Source organism: Berghia stephanieae, chromosome 12 (genome assembly GCF_034508935.2).
Source record: "Berghia stephanieae isolate SIO BIC M18660-M18661 chromosome 12, UCSD_Bste_1.3, whole genome shotgun sequence".
NCBI lineage: Eukaryota > Metazoa > Mollusca > Gastropoda > Nudibranchia > Aeolidiidae > Berghia > Berghia stephanieae.
Genome location: NC_088371.1, coordinates 30,712,714 through 30,719,150, shown reverse-complemented (window position 1 = coordinate 30,719,150; position 6,437 = coordinate 30,712,714). Strand labels below are relative to the sequence as shown.

At 36.3% G+C, this 6,437-nt stretch overlaps 2 non-coding genes across 2 annotated transcripts; one reads left to right on the top strand and one right to left on the bottom strand.

Moving 5' to 3' along the window:
• Positions 1-1,750: 1,750 nt before the first annotated feature.
• On the bottom strand, positions 1,751-1,822 carry Trnaa-ugc (transfer RNA alanine (anticodon UGC)). The gene has a single exon. It is a non-coding gene; the product is annotated as a tRNA-Ala (tRNA).
• A 4,543-nt stretch (positions 1,823-6,365) lies between these two features.
• Trnaa-cgc (transfer RNA alanine (anticodon CGC)) lies at positions 6,366-6,437 on the top strand. Its single transcript has one exon. It is a non-coding gene; the product is annotated as a tRNA-Ala (tRNA).

The following is a 6,437-nucleotide window of genomic DNA, read 5'->3' as shown; positions in this document are numbered from 1 at the left end:
ACCTGAGTACCTACAGTGAGATATTGCGAGTAAAAAGATCTTTTTCCAAGGAGGCTCGAACCGAGGAACTTCCGATCCGAAAGCGAGTGTCATACCACAAGACCTTATACCACACTCAACACTTAGTAATCTTTTACTTTTATCTAATAATGTCGACAGCCCGTTTATGTTTTGGGTAAATTCAATCAAGGCCAAACTTTTGTCAATTATTTGTTATGTAAATGTTGCTGCTCGAAGCTCGTGTAGTGTTTCCTTCATCCTGTCTTGTTGATAAAGGGGAAACCCGAAACGTTCATTTGATCTGTTTTCGTAATTAAATTGAAGCTTACATTCATTTTCACATCAATTATTTGTTACAATTTGAAGATGTTAAAATCGACGTCCACCCACAAAAACAAGCAAACGGACAAACACATACACGCGCGCATAAATTATATTTTAAAAAAATTATTGAGCTTTATATATATCGCAATATCCATTAAATGTGCTCAAAGCGTTTTACAAGGGCTTCCTGGCCAACAGCAACATTTAACATTTAGGACGGGACATGTTTATATAGAACACATTAAAATAATTTAAAAAAAAAAAGATATATATATATATATATATATATATATATATATATATATATATATATATATATATATATATATAGAATACAAATTGTCACTCACATTATATGGCCGAGACGTTCCTTTCTGTGGGCTTATTCCACGTGCTCAGTCGGCGTAATGTCCGAAGATGTATATAATATAATGTGAGTGACAATTGGTATTCTATATTAGCTCTAACCACCATTATCGAGCACTTTCGTACCTACGAGTACCCACCAACACTCATATATATATATATATATATATATATATATATATATATATATATATATATATATATATATATATACTAGTAAAAAGCCCGCAATTTCGCGGGGAAAGAACTATTTTCATTCGATACTGTACTCACCATCATTTAATGAGGGCAGATTGGTAATCAACGTTGTCTATGTAATTTGGTATATCTTCGGTTGATTTTTCTGTGTGGCCCAATAATATATTTAATAATATATTCCCTCAACTAACCCCAAGAAAAAATTAAACCTAGTACCTTTAATTAACCCCAATAGGAAAAACAAACACCCTAGCACTTTAATAATACTTATGACTAACCCTAACAACACACACACACACACACACACACAAACACAAACACAAACACACACACGCACACACACACACACACAAACATACACGCAATTAGAACATACATAACACTGATCACCGCTAAATCAACAACACAACGGAAGTAATAATAATACTTGATGTCATAAATAGATGACGCAAATTGACAACTTTTTACAGTGTCAAAATTAGTTGATTTTGGGAGTCAATTGTCGTCGTTGGTACATATTTTATGATATCTGTGTGACTCAACGAACTTTCAAACTGATTTAAATTATAAAAGGAAATCAAGTTATCTGTTTATCTATCTGTAAAAAATACATTTCTAATTTTCAAATCTTACAGTAGAGTTGTGCGCCGTATCAATTTTTTTATTGACTCAAATAAGCACAATGTTCTCCACAATGCTATATTTTTTAAAGAAAGGATATATATATATATATATATATATATATATATATATATATATATATATATATATATATATATATATATATATATATATATATATGACATACAAACTTACACAGCCTTGAAAAGAAAAAAGAAACCAAAAAAAAAAAAAAATCCTCTGGAGATGCCGGGGATCGAACCCGGGGCCTTTCACATGCAAAGCGAACGCTCTACCACTGAGCCACATCCCCTGTTGAGCTAAGTGACAGGATAATAAATATGTAGGTTTCGGAATAGAAAATTCATCGTAATTCATGTTATTGTTTTCATTAATTATTATCGTTGTCTTCGTCATCATTACCATTTTATCATCATCGTCACGGTCGCCCTGATCAACAAGATATAAGTCATCTATTATCATAACATATTAAAGATTAATGGATAACTTATGTTAAAGCTGTTACCCTTTAGTCGATAATCCACTTCAACCCTTCCAAATACACACATACACATACACACGCGCGCACACACACAATCACATCGTTGTCATCGTAAACTTATAGGAAGATGACGTCACTCATGTCTTTGTTATTGTTTTTTGCCATCCGCGTTTATGAGTACTTCTCACTAAACTGTATTAACCCGACTATAAACCTTCAAGGTTACAGACAGTTTGTGTGTTGGTTCGTTATACTTCCGGATGGCAATGTTGTGAGCTTCTTAGCCAAGTGCATTCTATCTATAAGTTAAAGATGGCTATGCACACACACACACACACACACACACACACACACACACACACACACACACAAGAGCTAATTCAATGTCAGGCACATAATATATTATACAATATTATGATGACAAGGTGTTATTTTTACAATCGAGGGATTGTTGTATCGAACGACTTTTATAGAGGGAATGCATTGGACACCCGAATAAAATGTGTTAACAACACTTTTGAACAGAATCTAAATTGAATGTAATAGATCAGGGCAGGGCCATTCAATTTGAGTCATGAGACAGTAATGAAATCGTTAAGATGTTCACTGATGTGGGATTTTTGTTGTTTTTTTTTTTTTTGTGTTTTTTTTTCGCTTCTTTCTTTTTTGTTTTTTGTTTGTTTGCTTTTATTAATGATTTTATTTAATTTTTTTTTTTCATTTAATTCCTTAGATTTTATCTTATTGTTATTTTTTCCTTTCTTTTCTTTCTTTCTTTCTTTTCTTTTTTTTTTCTTCCCTCTATGCATCGGAAAGCGAGTGTCGTGCTATGTCCAAAACCAAGGCACAACCTCACACCACTTTTTGCCAATCAAAGTCAGTCTTATTGTTGTTGGGCGAAGGCTCCCCTCCAATGCCTTTAATGAATTATTAATTATTTCATTAATTAATTTATTTATTTATCTATTCTTCATTCATTTATTTATTTATTTACCTCTCTATATTTAATTAATTAATTTATTTATTTACCTATTTATTTATCTATTTATTTTGTTTTTAGTTTTATCTATTAATTTTGGAGGTTATTCATTTGAAGGTTTTATAATCCAAATTTTAACAGCGTTGTTTCTGTCGGAAAAAAAATAAATATCGCTAAACAGACGTCATGTATTTTTCTATAAATATGTTACGTGTTGCTGTTGGTCAGGGACACTTTGCTAAGCGGTTTGAGTACGTTTAGTGGGTATTGCTCCATATAAATGCTCAAGTTATTTAAGCGCATAGAGCACGACACCATCATGGATATGTGCTATAGAAATGATATTTATTACTATTTATATTAGGCACTAAACATGCTCAAAAAAGGCTTGATTGAATTCATCATCAGACGAGGCACCTTGTGTATTCCTCTTTGTTGGATTTTGTGCTTGTGTCCGGATGAGACTTAAAGGTGATCTCAAACTAAGTACATTGATGGTATGCACTTGGAATCTACATCTGATCCCTATTTGTTCCCAGTTCCCCTACGTCTTACTTTTTCTTGGGTGCTTTAATTGTAATTCTATAACTTTTTACTATCCCATTTTCTTCCTTTTTACTGGCGCTGATATAACCTAAATGTGTTGGAAGCGCCGTAAAACCCTTAAAAACAAAACAAAACAAAACGAGGCACCTTACCCTGGGTATGGACACTCCCATGTTTTAATGGCGTATGATAAGTAATGATGCAGGGGACATAATCGATAATACGAGAACATGAAGAGAGTCATTGAACATCAATAAGATAATATTCTTTTTGATGATACATAATTAGATCATGGTCGACCAATTTGATGGGGACGGGTTGACGGAGTTCTCCATTCACTTATACAGGCCGATTCCCAATGCAGGTGGAGTCCGTAACTTTCTCATTCTCTAGGCCAGTCAGAAGTGATTGAGTAGTCTCTCTCTCTCTCTCTCTCTCTCTCTCTCTCTCTCTTTCTCTCTCTCTCTCTCTCTCCCTGTGTGTGTGGAGGGGGATGGGAGGGAGGAGATGAAGAAGGAGGGGGAGAGGAGAGAGAGAGAGAGGAGAGAGAGAAGAGGAAGAGAAGAGAGGTGTGAGAGAGGAGAGGGAGAGAGAGAGAGAAGAGAGAGAGAGAGTGTGTATGTAGGGTGAAAGAAGAAGAGAGAGAGAGAGAGAGGGGGGGAGATAGCAGAGAGAAAGAAAGAAAGAGTGTGTGTGTGAGAGGGGAGGGAGAGAGAAGAGAGAGAGAGAGAGAGGAGAAAGAGAAAGGAAGAGAGAGAGAGAGTCTGTGTGTGAGAGAGATAGAGAGAGAGGAGAGACAGAAAGAGAGAGAGTGAGAGAAAGAGAGGAAGAGACAGAGAGGGAGAGAGAGAGTGTGTGTGTGTTATTGTGTGTGTATGTGTGTGTTTGTGTGTGGAGGTGGGTGGGTGCGTGGGTGAGAGAGTGCGTGAGAGAGAGAGAGAGAGAGAGAGAGAAAGAAAGAGAGAGAGAGAGAGGGAGAGAGAGAGTGAGAGAGAGAGAGTTAGAGAGAGTGTGTATATGTGTGCGAGAGAGAGAGAGAGAGCGCGATAGAGAGAGAGGAGAGAGAGAAAGAGAGAGAGAGAGAGAGAGAGAGAGAGAGAGTGTGTGTGTGTGCGTGTGTGTGTTTGGGTGAGATAATGAGTGAGTGAAAGAGAGAGACAAAGAGGGAGAGAGAGAGAGAGAGAGAGAGAGAGAGAGAGAGAGAGAGAGAGAGAAAATGGTATGATATGGATCATAGTCTTTTTTTTTTTCATCAGTTCAGACTGATATTGCCCAAAATTTTGTTATATTACAAGGCGACTCCCACCAGATTTAAAAAAAGCCCAAAACCTTTGCATTTGAGATTTCTAAAAAACAACAATTTAAAAGTGATCTTTAACATAACACAAGATCAACTAAATTATGTGCTCAAATCATGTGGTTCCACGCTAACAGCAACACTTAACATGTAAGAAGAGACTTGACCGGCCCTGTAAGATGCTATTTCTTTTCTTTTTTTTTCTTTTTTTCTTTTTTCTTTTTTGTCTGAGACAACGCTAGCGTTATAGTCCGAACAGTCATTTTTATACCAGAGTACGGTGAGAGAATGTGAGTAAAGCACTCTACTTTTCACTGCCCAGAACAGGACTCGGAACGTCGAGGTCTGGGAGGAGAGGATCGGAGCACAAGACCAATGTAAATGTTGCTGCTCGAAGCTCTAAGAAATATATATTACTTACTTACTTACTTAATCCTCTTCGGGCCTTGAGGCACATAGGGCATCCACCAGACATCTCCATTTTTTGCGATCGGCTGCTTTTGCGGTGGCTGTATTCCAGGACAGGCCTGCTTCCTTTAATTCTTTCTCCATGGCCCTTCGCCAGGTTTCTTTGGGTCTTCCCCGCTTTCTCTTCCCATCTGCTGTCCAGTACAAGGCTGTCTTGGGAAGTGACCCTTTTTCCATATATATCAACGATGTGAAATTGAATGTAAGCTTCAATTTAATACACGAAAATGGATAAAATGACAGGTTTACCCTTTATCAACTAAACTGGATGAATGAAACACTACAGACGAATGAGATAATGTTGTGATGGCGTTGTTAAGATAAATAAACAAAAACAATGATGCCTATCTGTTGATGCCCAGTTCTTTGTTACTATCTAGACAGCTGTTGTAATGAATATAATGTAGTTCTCACTAAATGTAACCCATCGTCTAAAAACGGTATTATGTCGCAACGAACCAGATTCTTAAAAGCCGAATTTAATTTTAAACTGGTCAAAATAATAATTTTGGCCTTAGCACCCTAAAATATGGTATGCATTCTCCTCAATAAAACATACAAACTCAACACAAGTCTGATATTTCTGGCTATAAATTCAATTTTCAACATCTGAACCAACCCGACTTAATACCGTTTTGAGGCGAAAGATCACAAATGGTATCAATTGGACTATAGATAGAACGAAGAGGGCGTCACTCAGGCTTTTGTTCTTGTTTTTTTTTTATTTTATTTTATTTTTTTTATTTTTTATTTTTTGTTTTGTTTTGCCATCCATGTTAATGAGTAATTCTCACCAAACTGTATTCACCAGACTATAAACATTCAAGGTTACACATAGTTTTGTGTGTTGGTCCGTTATACTTCCGGATGGCAATGTTGTGAGATTCTTAACTAGAGCATACTTTGCGAAGGCGACGGACTGATGCTCGTATTTAACTGTCTCCCAGTTGAAATAATGACTACCTTATCTTATGTTAACTGATATTGTTCAAAGCTCATTACACAATTACTAAGATACAGTTTCTTGGTCTGCATTAGAATTTCATGTTACATCATTCTTGTGCGGGGATGTGGCTCAGTGGTAGAGCGTTCGCTTCGCATGTGAAAGGCCCCGGGTTCGATCCCCGGCATCTCCA